The 17,244-nt window shown below is 43.2% G+C and overlaps 1 pseudogene; it reads left to right on the top strand.

Annotated features, from left to right (window-relative positions):
- LOC141107690 (cytochrome P450 2G1-like) overlaps positions 1–2,231 on the top strand; it is a 48,944-nt pseudogene extending 46,713 nt beyond the window's left edge.
- Positions 2,232–17,244: the final 15,013 nt, after the last annotated feature.

The following is a 17,244-nucleotide window of genomic DNA, read 5'->3' as shown; positions in this document are numbered from 1 at the left end:
CCCCACCTACAGGGTGCTACACTTATGTTTCTTGGATTAATGCATACAAATTCCACCATGCACTACTACTACTTGCTAGCATTGGCAATGCATGCACATGGTAGAAAGAGAAGGATTTTAAAGGATTTTATTATAATAAATATCTTGTTTTTAATTAAGAATTGTATTTTTTCTATGAAAGGTTCATTTTACTTTTTTTGTCTTTTCAGGGTACAGAAATCTATCCTCTGCTCTGCACTGTCCATCGTGACCCCACACAGTTCACCACTCCGTATAAGTTCAATCCCAACCACTTCTTGGATGACAGTGGCAAGTTCCAAAAGAACGATGCTTTGATGCCATTCTCTGCAGGTATATCTTTTCATAAGTGACAGGATCTGAAAATGAAATTACAGGTCATCATTTATTATGATTTTCCTGCACACGGTGCCCGCCTCATTTCCTGGCTGGAGGACATCTGGCATCTTCTAGCTGACTGTCCCTGTCCCGCCCCTCACTAGTTGGATTTAAGTTCTTGAAATCGCCATGGGTAAGTATTCTGTGCATTACCTAGGGCAGCCTTTATGCTATTGCAGCCTGCAAGGAATGACCACTCCCCCAGAATGACATCCAACCATCAAGGCATTTTCATATTTGCATACTTCCCCCGAAGAGCTAGCCCACTGCTTGCATCACTATAGCCAGGGGCTGTGATGTTCTCAGAATGCTAGCAGCATACCAGCAATGATCTGCTTGCATTGCATAGAGAAGCACAGACACCCAGTGATGACATGGTATGTAATGAAAACAGAAATATAATTAGATTAGGATGGAAAGGAGGAACCCAGGATGGCAAAATATACACAAGCAGAATAAAGTTGTATGTAGCTTGTATGTAGCTTGCTTTGTATAAAAATACATTTAATCATCAAGTTCGTATATTTCTCACAGGCAAACGCATCTGCCCAGGGGAGAGCTTAGTCCCAATGGAACTTTTTATCTTCCTCACAACCATCCTGCAGAAGTTCACACTGACTTCCCAGACTGAATTCACTGAGTCTGATATTGCTCCACAGATGGCTGGATTCTTAAATGCTCCCCCCCACTATGAACTGTCATTCATTCCACGCTAGCCCTGAAGTGTATGCCAGATGGAGTCTATACAGTGTATAGTATGTGGACTATAAGGTTATCTGAAGCTATAAATACTATAATAAAGAATTTACTTATTTTTCGGGGCCACTTAGACGTCCAACTATAAATAATTGCAGAGGACTGGGGGCTCTACCACTTTTTGGCCAATAGATTGGGGGTTAAGACTGTGTAAATGGCATGTGTTAATATCTCTTTTGTTGACAACTTAAGGGACATCTTCACTTTTATTGAAGTTGTCCTTTAAATATATCTCCTCCCTCCTCAGTATTTCCCACATATTATCTTCAGCCCAACTCCTGAGTACTTCAGTGTGCAACCTTCTCCTTCACTGCAAAGCCTTTGTAAGAGAAGTATCCTGACCAGGTCATGTGCCTACTTGGCCCCTTTCATTCTTCTGGCTGCTTCATACTCTTCTTAATGGCTGGGGCACCATGATTATGGACCAGTCATAGAAATGAATAAGACAAAAGGTGATTGTGTACTATACACATGGACTGGCCAGGATGTGTTTTCTTATAAGGGCTGTGCAGCGCTTAGGTAGGGCCCTACAGTAAAGAAGTCAAAAACAGTAATGAAGGTGTTTTAGTATGTGAGCTACACTTTATTAGATCAAAAAGAGCCACACTTGTATAGAGATGACAAGTGATATAAGACATATGTAAACCAAACAGAAAAAATTGTTTCCAATAGAAAAAAAAATACAAAAGAAAAAGGTCGTAAGGCCACCACCTTTATTGTGGAGTGCATGCTTACCGACTAAATCTGACCCCTGAAATGAAAGAGAAGACAGCAGAGCTTTTAATCAGGCACCCAGCCCTGGACCACTATAGGGCAGCTCCTCAGTCTGGCAGATGATTGTGGCTGGTTCTCAGTTGGGCATCGCCCCATAAACATATCTTGTGTGAATATATAGAAAGAATGCTCTGATAGAGTAAAACCTAATGGACACGTTTATTAATTAATTCAAATTAGACTTGGATTTTATTAAAATCAAAGCGCTTTAAAGCAAATCCTCGCTGGCAAGATAAGCAGCACCTGCACTTCCGGGATGACGTCAGTATGACGCTCTGTCCTACGCGCTTTGTCACACGTGTGAGCTACACTGAGGGGGGGTAGGGTTATATTTAAAGATCAACTTTGCTAAATGTAATGTTCCTGGGTCTACACATCTGCTACAGCCATAATAAGATTTTGATGTTCTTTTTATGCCATATCTAGGGATGTAAAATTTTCTGAAATTTTAAAGCCATGGGAAAAAACTTTGTGTACACACGATCGGAATTTAACCGATCAGATTTTGTTGCCGGAAAATGTTATATCCTACTCTCAAACTTTGTGTGACGGAAATTCCGATGGAAAAAGTCAGATGAAGCCCACACATGATCGGAATTTCCAACAACACAATCCGATCGCACTTTTTCCGTCGGAAAATCCGACCATGTGTACAGGGCATAACTCAGCTTTTGTTGAGAAAAAAATCATTCCCCTCTGTTTTGATAAAAGTGGGTTAGAGCCCCCCTAATATACATTTCTTGGGTTATTACTCCTTTAAATATATTGTTGCTTTGAAGTTAGAAGTACTGTAAGAGAGATGTTTCTATAGAGAAGATGGAAGTCTTGGTTTAGTTTTGAAAGAAGATAGAAGTCTTGGTTTAGTTTGGTTTAGTTTTGTCCTAACCACAAAACTAACGCCTGGATCAAAGTGATGTGATAGCCGGTTTATTGTTTATAAAAGCTGTTATAAAACTGTCTGAACATGGACAGGTGTGAAATGCTATGAATAAACTGTATGTACATGGGGGAGGTGCTTGCTATGGATTGGAATGGTAATATCCCATTCATGGGCTATATTTTGAAAGTATACTATAAATATGCTGTACCAGGACCAATAAATCAACCGGTGTGTCTGTAATCTTTATTGTGTCACGTTTGTATACACTGTTACCTGAGCAAAATCTGGGTGTGGCGAATGGAGAAGTGCCGGCAATAATAATAATAATAAGGTAAGATTAATAACAATAAGGTGATAGATTGGATTAGTTTATAGGACTCAGCATCCTATTATGAGTGATCTATGTACATTGCAGGGATTTTAACAAACTGTGTTGCAGATTTCTACCTTTTGTTATTCTAAAGAAATCCCTGTTGGTTCCTCTAGGCCCCTGGTCTGAGTGGGTATAATGGGAGTGGTTTCATACTTATTAACCAGCTGCTGCAGCAGCATGACCCTAATGAGGAAAATTGCAGGGTCTGCATCCCTTTAGACGTGGTTTCCTATTGGGAGTATCTCACCAAAAAAGACATTTTTGTTGCAGGGGATGCCAAAAATCTGACTTGTGCAGACTTCTGGAAAAATCAGTGAGCCAATCACACACGCAGGAAATAATGTTTCTGGTGGGGGGGGGGGGGGGGGGGCATTACATTCTGTGTACAGAACACCTCCAGGTAGCCATATTGCATTTTACAGAAAACTACAGAACTGCAGATTGAAAAGGAAAGGTAATTCTTAATAACACTTAATTACAATATGACTTGTGTCACAATTGTATACGCTATATATTTTTTTTATTTGCTATTTTTTTTTTCATGAAAGTGGAGTTACCCTTTAAAAGCTTCCTGCCAATATGCATTTTCAGTTAATGGCAATCCATTAATGACTGATCCAAAAGCATATATTGCTCCTGCAAGAGCTCGATGAATGTTTTCCTGATTTTCAGGTGTCATTTTATCTATAAATGAAGGGATTGTGTATTTTTGGGAGGCCGTGGTTTGCAATACTTTTTTACCTGATGATGCTGCTGGCCAAGAAACTTTTTGTGATTCAGAAGCAGCAGAAAGAGTGTTTCTAGAATGACAGCTCTGGAGGTAAAAGCTACTCATACTTTCATTATGGTTCTCATTATTTCATTCCATATAATATTTTTAATGTCTTTAGGGCCCCTCAGGAATGCCAGGATGTGTTTTGTCATCCTTGTAACATTCAGAAAAGAATATTTCTTATATTTTCACAATATTATTGTCTACATGAAGCATCAGTGAGATCAGGGCATGGTCCAACCATATGATTGCACCAATTTTAATGTCAGAAGTCTGAAAGAGGACAGATTGTTCCACAAGAAACATATCAATGCTAGAATAGACTTAAAGAGAAGATGAATAAAAGGTGTAGTCTTTTTCTGATCCATGTACAATTCTCCAGACATCATATAGACCTTCCTCATTTATCAAAATACATAAATCATTAGTGCGCTTCTTTGTGGGGCTGGTAGAGTCTAAAGCGGAATCAGAAACTCTCCCTGGCGCAAAGGTTTAGCATGTGGGAGACCTGGTTGATAAATCACTGGGAGGGGCTGGGCATGACCCAGCTGTCTTGGTCCATATTGAAGCCAACGACAGAATACATGGAAGATGGAGAATCCTTAAGAATAAATTTAAAGAACTAAGATGCAAGTTGAAGGGAAGGACCGCCAAGATTATATTCTCTGGAATATTGCCTGTGCCATGCACAACACAGGAAAGACAGGGGAAGCTTAGAGAACTGAATGCATGGCTAAAAAACTGTAATGCCGCGTACACACAAGCAGACTTTGCCCGGCGGACTGGATTTCGTCGGACAATTCGATGTGTGTGAGCTCTAGCGGACTTTGTTTTCTCAAAAGTTGGACGGACTTAGATTTGAAACATGTTTTAAATCAATCCGTCCAAATCGAGTCCGGTCGAAAAGTCCGCTCATCTGTATGCTAGTTCGACAGACAAAAAGCCACGCTAGGGCAGCTATTGGCTACTGGCTATGAACTTCCTTGTTTTAGTCCGGTCGTACGTCATCAGGTACGAATTCGACGGACTTTGGTGGATTGTGTGTAGGCAAGTCCGTTCATTCAGAAAGTCCGTGGTAAAGTCTGTTGAAAAGTCCGCCGAGCAAAGTCTGCCGTAAAGTCCGCTCGTGTGTAAGCGGCATAAGAAAAAAGCATTTGGGTTTCTAGAGCACTGAGCAGACTTTTCATTAGGGTCCTATACAGTGGCGGCTGGTGCTCAAAATTTGTGAACTGAAAAATTCTGAAAAATACAGAAACAAAAACATCAATTGCAACCTCACTGTGCCCATCATATACAGCCACTGTGCCATCAAATGCAGCCACTGTGCCCATCATATGCAGCCACTGTGCCCATCATATGCAGCCAACTGTGCCCATCATATGCAGCCACTGTGCCCATCATATACAGACTCTGTGCCCATCATATGCAGCCAACTATGCCCATCATATGCAGCCAACTGTGCCCATCATATTCAGCCAACTGTGCCCATAATATGCAGCCAACCGTGCTCATCATATGCAGCCAACTGTGCCCATCATATGCAGACTCTGTGCCCTGCAAATGCAGCCAACTGTACCAATCCTATGCAGACTCTGTGCCCAGAAAATGCAGCCAACTGTGCCCATAATATGCAGACTCTGTGCCCAGCAAATGCAGCCAACTGTGCCCATCATATGCAGCCTCTGTGCTCATTTGGGGTGTTCGCGGCAAATTCGAAAGCCGCGGTACACCCTTTAAAAGTCTATGGGAGAAATCAAAAGTGCTAATTTTAAAGCTTAATATGCAAGTTATTGTCATAAAAAGTGTTTGGGGACCTGGGTCCTGCCCCAGGGGACATGTATCAATGCAAAAAAAGTTTTAAAAACGGCCGTTTTTTCGGGAGCAGTGATTTTAATAATGCTTAAAGTGAAACAATAAAGTGTAATATTCCTTTAAATTTCGTACCTGGGGGGTGTCTATAGTATGCCTGTAAAGTGGCACATGTTTCTCGTGTTTAGAACAGTCTGACAGCAAAATTACATTTCTAAAGGAAAAAAAGTCATTTAAAACTACTTGTGACTATAATGAATTGTCGGTCCGGCAATACACATAAAATTTAATTGATAAAAACAGCATGGGATTCCCCCACAGGGGAACCCCGAACCAAAATTTAAATTAAATGCGTGGGGGTCCCCCCAAATTCCATACCAGGCCCTTCAGGTCTGGTATGGATATTGAGGGGAACACCGTGCCAAAATTTAAAAAAAAATGGCGTAGGGGTTCCCCTCAAAATCCATGCCAGACCCTTCAGGTCTGGTACGGATTTTAAGGGGACCCCGTGCCAAAATTAAAAAAAACATGGCATGGGACCCCCCAAAAATCCATACTAGACCCTTATCCGAGCATGCAACCTGGCAGGCCGCAGGAAAAGAGGAGGGGATGAGAAAGTGGCCCCCCTCCTGAACCGCACCAGGCCACATGCCCTCAACATTGGGAGGGTGCTTTGGGGTAGCCCCCCAAAGCACCTTGTCCCCATGTTGATAGGGAGAAGGGCCTCATCCCCACAACCCTTGCCCGGTGGTTGTGGGGGTCTGCGGGCGGGAGGCTTATCGGAATCTGGAAGCCCCCTTTAACAAGGGGGCCCCCCAGATCCCGGCCCCCCTGTGTGAATTGGTAATGGAGTACAAATGTACCCCTACCATTTCACAAACAAAGTGTCAAAAATTTAAAAAAAAGACAATAGACGGTTTTTGACAATTCCTTTATCAATGTCTTCTTCTTTCCCCGCTTCTTCTTCCATCTTCTTCTGGTCTTCCTTCGGTTTTCTTCTTCTTCCTCCATCTTGTTCTTCCCCCGCTTCTTCCTCTATCTTCCTCCGCTTCTTCCTCCGGTCTTCTCGTCCGGCATCTTCTTCTCCGCTTCGTCCTCCAATCCGCCTCAATGGGAGTCTCCCTCCGTGTGACGCTTCTGTTCAGGTGACAGCTCTGATATAATGGAGGGCGGGGCCACCCAGTGACCCCACCCCCTCTAACACTAGGGGACTTCCCTATGGCTTTCCCCATGTTGTCAGAGGGGGTGGGGTCACCTGCTAACATAAACAGGTGACCCCGCCCCCTCTGACAACACGGGGAAAGTCATAGGGTAGTCTTCATGTGTGACCCCAAAAAACTTTTTTCATGTTGTCATTATGGGGTATTGTTTGTAGAACTTTGAGGAAAATAATGAATTTAAACCATTTTGGAATAAGGCTGTAACATAACAAAATGTGGAAAAAGTGAAACGCTGTGAATTCTTTCTGGATGCGCTGTATGTAAAAAGGAAATTAAGACTGAAAATTCAAAACAAACATGAGCATGTAGGCCCTTTACAAAATAATCTAGAGTGGGTGACTGGGGACAAAGAGAAGGCACATTTATTAAATACCTTCTTCAGCTCTGTGTATACAAAGGAGCATGGGGGAGCTCAAATCCATAATGGGGGTGGTACTGACACAGTCCCAAATGATCCACAATGGCTCAAAATTGATATGGTCCAGAAATATTTAGGCACCATAAAGGTGAATAAAGCCCCTGGACCAGAAGGCATCCACCCACGTGTCCTAAAGGGACTCTTTAATGACTGGAATAGTACCAATGTATTGGTGTAGGGCCAATGTGGTGCCCATATTTAAAAAAAGGGTCAAAGTCTTTACCAAGTAATTATAGACCTGTTAGTTTACCTTCTATAGTCGGGAAGATACTGGAGAGTTTGATAAAAAGACCACATAGATGAGTTAATTTTTAAGTAACAGACAGCATGGGTTCATGAAATATACAGTAATACCTATAGTAGAGTGATGTTATTAGTGTTGGATGCAGCACCTGGGGGTATTGTTGTGATCACTTATAAATGCACATGAGGCGATATGAACATTACTATTTATTCATGCACATCGGATATAGGAATTTAAAGGGGTAGTGCTGTGAGTAGTGTTTGTAGTAATATTTTACTTATAGGGAGTACGAGATTAAAATGAATCTATAATGGACTATAATGGGAAAAATAGTCAGGTATGGTGTCACCCTGAAGAGATGTACACTGTCAGAGGAAAGTACTACAGCCGTTCAGTAAAGGAGAATATCAATGAGAACAATTTTGAATAGCCAATATCTAAAAATACTGCAGATTCATATACTAACACGTAGTAGTGGCACAAACAAAAGTAATCAGACCTAAATTCCAATAGATAGCAATGGATAGCAAACGGATGACCAGAACACTAGTGCATGGGGGTAGGTGAACAGAAAAACCGGTCATGGGGAATACTGGAAAGCATATTAAACTAGAGGTACTATTTGTAAATATGTTCCTGAGTAGCCCTCATGTTACGCAGTAGGGTTACCACTTCAAATCTGCACACTTTAGTGGCACACAGTACATTTTTTCTTTTTCCTTCTTTTTTTTTTTTTATTTTTTTTTGTATACTCTATAGGATTGTAACAGACCTGGGACACCTTTGGACATTCCAAAGAGGAGAATAGTAATACGATGCAAATAGTGCCCCCTCACCCTCCTGTCAAGCCCTGTTCCGAGCAACATTCCTGTCTGAATAATGTGTCCGGGTTGCAGTTGGACTAAAACACCAACACATAATTCAAAACCCGGCCCATCTGGGTGAATCCTGGACAGGTGGCAACCCTATTAAGCAGTGCACCATCCTGGGCTGGGGTCTTTTTTCCAGGCCTCAGAGACAGGGTTCAGCGGCTTCTTCCGATTGTGATACAACGAGCAGTGGTATACCCCAATGCTGGTGGGTGATCTGTAGTGTAGATAAGGTGAGACATTAATAAATTTTTTTTTTTATTTATCTTGTAAGGCCGCTTTGATAGAGGCAAATTGTTTGCGCCGTGCTAGTACTGCGGCTGAGAGGTCAATATAGATTGAGATGTGGGTAAAAGGATCCGGTAGTTTACCTGCTTTGCGTGCTGCTGCCATGGCTCTTTCTTCAATGTGAAAGAAGTGGATTCTCGCAAGCACATCCCGTGGAACTGAATCTGGAAGAAGAATTCAGTTTGGCAATTCTGTGGGCTCTGTCTCTGAAAAAGTTGTGGGAGTTTTTCAATGGTAGTGATGTTTTTAGTAATTGAAGAAGATATGGGATAAGCTCTGGAGGAGAAATTGTTTCTGGAATTCATATACATTTTAAATTATTTCTCCTGGACAAGTCTTCTAAACCTGTATTTTTACTTTTCAGCCATGGGATGTCAGTGTTGTGCTCCTGATAATTATCCACTAGGTTATTATGTGCAGCAAGGCATTCTCCCAGTTTATTTTCCACACTGCCAGCTCTTTCCTTTCTAGCTGATCAACACATGCTTGTACTGTGGAGATGTTCTTACATATTTCAGCTTGCAAGTCTTTTTTTAAAGACAAAAGCATTTCTTTAAGTGTGTACTCTAAAACTGGTTGATTTGTAGTGGGAAATGTAGATAGTGCCCTGTGCTTCCTGTATAGCCTCACAGCCTCTCCCAGAGATGTATAGCGTTTTTTACTTACAGGAACTTTGGACGTGAGGGAAGAACACCTCTGCCCTCACACTCTGGCTGTGTTTCTGAACAACAACTAAAAACCTCCAAGCTTATAAACAGGAGATTGGAGTGGGGCATATAATAAGTGGCGGTTCACACAGGGGTGGCTTCAAAGTTGCCCGACTCTGAAGCTGCCCCGTACAGCACGTCTTCAGCGGGGCTTGCAAAACAACTTCTGTATAGAAGTCAATGCAAGCCTCTCTGAAGTCACCCCAAAGTAGTACAAGAACCTTGAGTTATTCCTACAGAATGGAGTGCGACTTGTCAAGCGGCTAAGTCACCTGGCAGGTCGCCCCTGTGTGAACTGGGTCTAAGTGTCACTCAACACAAAACATAAAAAGTGGTTAATTAAGTGGTGTGAGTGGAGGACTGCGAGCATGATTCGGGAGTCAAATTTCCATATATCACTCTCAGTCAACAACTATATTAAAAATATACCGCTTATTGATATCAAAGTTAAAAAAAAATGTATCTAATGTACATCCAAATTTAAAAAATAAAAACAATTGTTAATGTTAGACTTTAATATTAATACACTGTAATTTTAATATAATCGTTGACTCCATGTGTGGCCTGTAATGTCCGAGATCTTTCTTAATGTATGCAGTGGCGGCTGGTGCTCAAAATTTTTTTTGGGGTGGGGGGGGGGGGGGGCGCAAACAATCTGATAAATTCTGAAAAATACTTTAAAAAAAAAAACATCAATTGCAGCCTCACTGCGCCTATCAAATTCAGCCACTTTGCCCATCAAATGCAGGCACTCAGCCATCAATTGCAGCCACTGTGCCCATCAAATGCAGCCACTGTGCCCATCAAATGCAGCCACTGTGCCATCAAATGCAGCCACTGTGCCCATCAAATACAGCCACTGTGCCCTTCATATGCAGCCACTGTGCCCATCATATGCAGCCACTGTGCCCATCAAATACAGCCACTTTGCCATCAAATGCAGCCCCTGTGCCCATCATATGCACCCACTGTGCCCAGCAAATACAGCCACTCTGCCCATCATATGCAGCCACTGTGCCCATCATATGCAGCCACTGTGCTCACCAAATACAGCCACTGTGCCCATCATGTGCAGCCACTGTGCCCACCAAATACAGCCACTGTGCCCATCATATGCAGCCAGGCGCGTTCCCCGGCTGTACCTTTAACCAACCCCCTGCGGCTGGTCCGGTGACACACACCGGGGCTCTCCTCCTCTTCTTCTGCAGTGGCAGGAAGCAGCGACTCCTGTGTCCACTCGGCTCCTCAGGCTTCCTCCGCTGTGTCTCCTCTTCCGCCAAAGCATTAGGCATCCAATAGGATCGCCTAATGCTTTGGCCAGTAGGGAGACAGGTCTCACTGACCTGCCTCCTGATTGGCAGGGAGGAACGTTAATGTGAAATTAGCGAAAATTCATTTGCTATGTCACACAACAGGGTGGGATCGGGATGCACTGCTCTGCTCCCCGAGCCCACCCTATTTTTTTGAAGCCTATTAGAGCTTCTGGCTCTAATTACGTGCTTCAAAATATACACCCCCCGCCTATCCCTGCCATAGTATTTCATGTGTCCGGCGTCCTGAAAGGGGCCGGGCACGTGAATAGGGAGGGCGCGGAGGTGTCAGGGAGAGCGATGCCCGTGCGCCCACAATGCATGGGCCGCCACTGGATGTATGGCAGTTGTAGTGCATCGCAGAAAGAGGGTAGGTCTGCAGGTGTACGGAGCATAAATGGTTTCCCATTGTAGGTGACATTTAAAGTGGTTGTAAACACTTTACAACCACTTTTGACTACAGGTAAGCCTAAAATAGGGCTTATCTGTAGCTACCCCAGATATTTCCCAAACCTGCACGGTTTAGGAGATATCTGCTGTATCAGCATGTGCCAACGTCATCGGCACATGCGCACTGAAGCAATGGCACGTCCGTGTCATTGCTTCAGCTAGTAAGCCGTTACCAGTGGCTCCAGCGCACTTGCCCGGGAGTTATGTCATCGCAGCTCCGGCCAATCACAGCGCCGAAGCTTGCGATACCCGGAAGTAACTCCGGGAGCGATGTCGCCGGCCAGAGCAGTGTACAAGGACCGCTACGGGGCCTTCCATCTAAGGTAAGTAATTCATAGTGAGCTAGTATGCTATGCATACTAGCTCATTATGCCTTTGCCTTGCAGGTTTTTTTTTGTTTTGTTTCTGGGAGGTTTACAACCACTTTAGGGCAAAGGGAAACTTCCAGCGATATGTAAGTCCCTTCTGTTTTAAGGCCTCCAGCAGAGGGTGCAGTGCCCTTCTATTCTTGACCTTTTGCCGCTCGGCCTATGGGAGAATGATGCCGGGGCCAGCCTCTCGTCATATGACGTCCTCCTGGATTGCGCCTTGCGCACCTGTGGGGCCACGCTGTGGCACAATCTGTCACCATGGGACACAGCCGATGACTGATCACTGGATCGGCCTGCTGCCATTTTTTTTTTTTATGACAAAAATATACAATGATTTGAGGTATTTTCACCAAAGAAATGTAGCAGAATACATTTTGGACTAAACTTATGAAGAAATATTATTTATTGGCAAATATTTATGACAGAAATGAAGAAATACTTTTTTTTTCTTCAAAATTTTCAGTCTTTTTTAATTTATTTATCAAAAAATAAATAGCCCAGTGGTGATTAAATACCACCAAAGGAAAACTCTTTGTGTGAACAAAATTAAATTTAGTTTGGGTACAGTGTTGCATGACTGCACTATTGTCATTCAAAGTGTGACAGCGCTGAAAGCTGAAAATTGGCCTGGGCAGGAAGGGGGTGAAAGTGCCCGGTATTGAAGTGGTTAAGAGTGATGGGGGATAGATCCTGGAATAGGATAATGGTGTCTCCATTTAATACTTTGATCATTCAATCTGGCTTTTGCCAGGATATCATATCCGCTTTCACAGTAAAGGTTTGCAGGCAGCAGATGATATCTCTCGGGGGTAAAGATTCAGGACCCTTGGGTCTCATGGCTCTGTGGGCTCTAACAAACTCAATGGTTGAATCTGCAGGCCTCTCCAGCAAGCTGTTGAAAACTTTTAGTAAAGCTTGCTTGATTTTGAGGCAGGAATGACTCTAATCTGGATATTATTATGTCTGCCACGATTGTCTAAGTCAGTGATGGCGAACCTTGGCACCCCAGATATTTTGAATCTACATTTCCCATGATGCTCATGCACTCTGCAGTGCAGTTGAGCATCATGGGAAATGTAGTTCCAGAACAACTGGGGTGCCAAGGTTCACCATTACTGGTCTAAGTCCTCTAAGTGTCTGTTCACATCTATAAGGTGTAGGGCATGTGTGTCAGCCATCTGTTCAAGCCGCATTATGGCCTCATCTCTTTGTTTTCCAGCTCGCACTACTGAGGCGAGTTTCTCTCTTCGAACTTGTAAATCTGCCTTTAGGTCAGTTATGGCAGAGAACATATTTTTAATATCTGCAACGATGGTGGTCATGTCTGTAGGGGGTGGTCAGAATGAGAAGTGTCCATTACCGGATGCTCCGAGGCTAAGAGCGATTCCTCGCTGTAATCTGCCTCTGGAAGGGACTGTACCATCTTGTCTGCTAGCGAGCCTGATCGAGAAGACACTTGGGCCTTCAAGATAGACAAGATATTCCGGGCTGACTAGACAGCAGAAGAACAATTCTGAAGGGTTTGTGAGGAATGCCTGAGGTTCTTGCCCATTTTGTCACCACCAGAAGATCGCTGAGCCAAAGAATAATGATATAAATTGGGATACTCCTTCCATCCTGTTATTTTGATGATCTCTGATGCACTAACTCTAATGCCCTGTACACACGGTCGGACTTTCTGACGGAATATGTGCGATCGGAACTTTTTCCATCGGAATTTCCGACACACAAAGTTTGAGAGCAGGCTATAAAATTTTCCGACAACAAAATCTGTTCGCATAAATTCCGACCTTGTGTGGACAATTCCGGCGCACAAAGTGCCACGCATGCTCAGAATAAATTAAGAGAGGAAAGCTATTGGCTACTGCCCCGTTTATAGTCCCGACGTGCGACCGTGTGTATGCAAGACAACTTTGAGCCAACATCCGTCGGAAAAAATCCATGGATTTTGTTGTCAGAATGTCTGATCAATGTCCGATCGTGTGTACAGGGCATTAGAGATGTATGATGGAATTTGAGATCATGTACAGTGCCTTGAAAAAGTATTCATACCCCTTGTAATTTTCCACATTTTGTCATGTTACAACCAAAAACGTAAATGTATTTTATTGGGATTTTATGTGATAGACCAACACAAAGTAGCACATAATTGTGAAGTGGAAGGAAAATGATAAATGGTTTTCACATTTTTTTTACAAATAAATATCTGAAAAGTATGACATGCATTTGTATTCAGCCCCCCAAGTTAATACTGCAATTACAGCTGCAAGTCTTTTTTGGGGATGTCTCTACAGAGAGTGATTTTTTTGCCCATTCTTCTTTGCAAAATAGCTCAAGCTTTGTCAGATTGTATGGAGAGCATCTGTGAACAGCAATCTTTAGGTCTTGCCACAGATTCTCAATTGGATTTAGGTCTGGACTTTGACTGGGCCATTCTAATACATGAATCTGCTTTGATCTAAACCAATGTAGCTCTGGCTGTATGTTTAGGTTCATTGTCCTGCTGGAAAGTGAACCTCCGCCCCAGTCTCAAGTCTTTTGCAGACTCTAACAGGTTTTCTTCTAAGATTGTCCATCTCCCCATCAACTCTGATCAGCTTCCTTGTCCCTGCTGACGAAAAGCATCCCCAAAACATGATGCTGCCACCACCATGTTTTACAGTGGGAATGGTGTGTTCAGGGCATAGTATTTTGCTTTTAAGCCAAACGGTTCAATTTTGGTCTCATTGGACCAGAGCACCTTCTTCCACATGTTTGCTGTGTCCTACACACAGCTTCTCGCAAACTGCAAATGGGACTTCTTATGGCTTTCTTTCAACAAAGGCTTTCTTCTTGCCACTCTTCCATAAAGGCCAGATTTGTGGAGTTTTTGTGGATTTGTGGACAGATTCTCCCGCCTGAGCTGCGGATCTCTGCAGCTCCTCCAGAGTTACCATGGGCCTCTTGGCTGCTTCTATGATTAATGGTCTCCTTTTCCTGCCTGTCAGTTTAGGTGGACGGCCATGTCTTGGTAGGTTTTCAGTTGTGCCATACTCTTTCCATTTTCGAATGATGGATTGAACAGTCTGTGAGATGTTCAAAGCTTGGGATATTTTTTGATAACCTAACACTGATTTAAACGTCTCCACAACTTTATCCCTGACCTGTCTGGTGTGTTCCTTGGCCTTCATGATGCTGTTTGTTCACTTAGGTTCTCTAACAAACTTCTGAGGGCTTCGCAAAACAGCTGTATTTATACTGAGATTAAATTACACACAGGTGGACTAATTAAGTGACTTCTAGAGGCAATTGGTTCCACTGGATTCTAGTTAGGAGTATCAGAGTAAAGGGGGTTGAATACAAATGCACGCCACACTTTTCACATATTTATTTGTAAAAATGTTTTGGTTGTTACGTTTTTGGTTGTAACGTGACAAAATGTGGAAAATTTCAAGGTGTATGAAAACTTTTTCAAGGCACTGTATTATTTTCTATATCCTTCTGAAAAAAGGGCACATGGATTCTGATTAAGCACTTTATCTATGCGAAATACTTTGCTCTACAAAGCCCTGTAGTCATAATACTTGGACTGTGTGATCAGGATATGGATTTGGTTTTAACCATTTCATGGTTTTTATTGTGTCAATAAAGGTATTTGTATTTTTATGTTTTGTGTTGCGTGACACTTATTACATTACATTCCCCACTCCAATCTCCCATTTGGAAGCTTGTAGGTTTTTTTTGTTGTTCAGAAACACAGCCAGAGAGTGAGGACAGAAGTGTGCCCCAGCCAGGAGAGGTGACCTACTGGGAAGGCAAGACTCCACGTTGGAGAGATTCCCTTACCCAGAGGACCGAGAGAGTTGGGACAGCTAAGTGGGTCGGCAGAGGACCAAGAGAGCTGAGGCAACTAGAGAGTCCAGGAGGGGGATCTGTAAGTGTGTGAGTAGGAGAGCCTGGGGTGCTGGAATACCCTATTCAGAGGCCAGGAGTGGGCCGGTACAGCGAGGTGCTGTGAGTAAAGGCTAAGTGAGCCTGAGGAACTTGTGACCTGTGGGACCAGCGTAAAGAGCAGTGGTACTGCTGACAAGAGAGCCAGGTAACTCAGCATTTTCTAAGAATGCTGTTTCTGAGTAAAACAGAAACCCCTGTGTGGAGAACCTTGTGTTAAGACTTTCTTTTACTTTTAAATAAAGGCGGGCTGCCGTGTCCTTAAATCGTAAGTTCGGACTGACGTGGACTCAGTTCAAAAATGCATCCACCACATTGAGCTAACCAACCCCCATATCACAATGTATTACCATATAGTAGCATTAAAAGCTTATTCCTGAATCTTATTTTAAGGACTGCCCTGGGCTGGAGTTCTTCCAGGGCGTCTCCACCCAATCAAACAAAAATAGATCTCTATGTAAACTCTGCAGCACCGTGTGTCTCGGTTTTCTCTTCCACAATGGAAAAAAGAGGATATTAACAGGGATCCTCATACTGATCTGCTGCTTCTTCATCTATTCGACATGGGACACAATGTGCAGAAGACATAACCTCCCTCCAGGTCCTACACCTCTGCCCCTTATTGGAACGTTGCTGCACATTAAAGCGGAGGGCCACCCTGGAAAAAAAAATGCCACCAAAATTCCTAAAAAAATAAAAAAAAAACATTTGGAAAAAAAAAACATTTATACTTACCTAAACCCTTGTTGCTAGGCAGTCTTCCTAATCTGCCTCTTCCTTTTCCGCGGCATGTTCTTCTCCTCGGTGAGCGGCCCCGTTGTCTTCTGGGAACTGTGTGTGTTCCCAGAACACCACGGGCCATTCACAAATCGCTGCGCCACTCACGCGTGCGCAGTAGGAAACTGGCAGTGAAGCCACAAGGCTCCACTGCCTGTTTCCCTTACCTAGGATGGCGGTGCCGGGACCCGAGAGCCGAGGGATGGTTCGGCCTCTGGCGGCCGACATCGCGGGCACCCAGGACAGGTAAGTCTACTTATTTAAAGTCAGCAGCTATAGTGTTTGTAGCTGCTGACTTTAAATTTTTTTTTTTAGCTGGCCGGAATCCTGCTTTAAATACGGTGGGCTAGTGAGCTCATTAATGAAGGTTGGTATCTTTTTAATTCTATGTACAGGTCCTTGTTTGAAAAAGTAGATTTTTTTAGGGGTAGCATAATGAAATAAGTTAGCCAGGGAACAGTATTTAGATCATATATTTGTTCCACTAGGAATCAAGGAAAAAGACACTCAGAAATTGTTTTTCTTTCTTATATTGAAGCTGTGGAAGAAATATGGTCCAGTCTACACTTTGTACTTTGGTACTCGTCCGGTGGTTGTCATATGTGGATATGAAGCAATGAAGCAATGAAGGAAGCTCTGGTGGATAAAGCAGAAGAGTTTGGTGCTCAGGGTCCTTTACACTTCATTGAAAAATTCACCCAAGGTTATGGCAAAAGGAACAGCTCATGACTATTATTACATGTCCAGTCTACTCCAAATGATTTATATTAGGGATGACAATGATGTTTGAATCTAGAACATTATGGGGCGTGCGTGGGAAATTCGAGTGCCCGCAGAATGCCCCATAATGAACAGCGAGAACATCAATGCACTGCGAGATCACAGTGCATTGACAGCTGC

The sequence above is a fragment of the Aquarana catesbeiana genome, linkage group LG09 (genome assembly GCF_042186555.1).
Source record: "Aquarana catesbeiana isolate 2022-GZ linkage group LG09, ASM4218655v1, whole genome shotgun sequence".
Taxonomy (NCBI): Eukaryota; Metazoa; Chordata; class Amphibia; order Anura; family Ranidae; genus Aquarana; species Aquarana catesbeiana.
The sequence above is the reverse complement of the archived record's forward strand: the minus strand, read 5'-3'. Positions and strand labels throughout refer to the sequence as shown.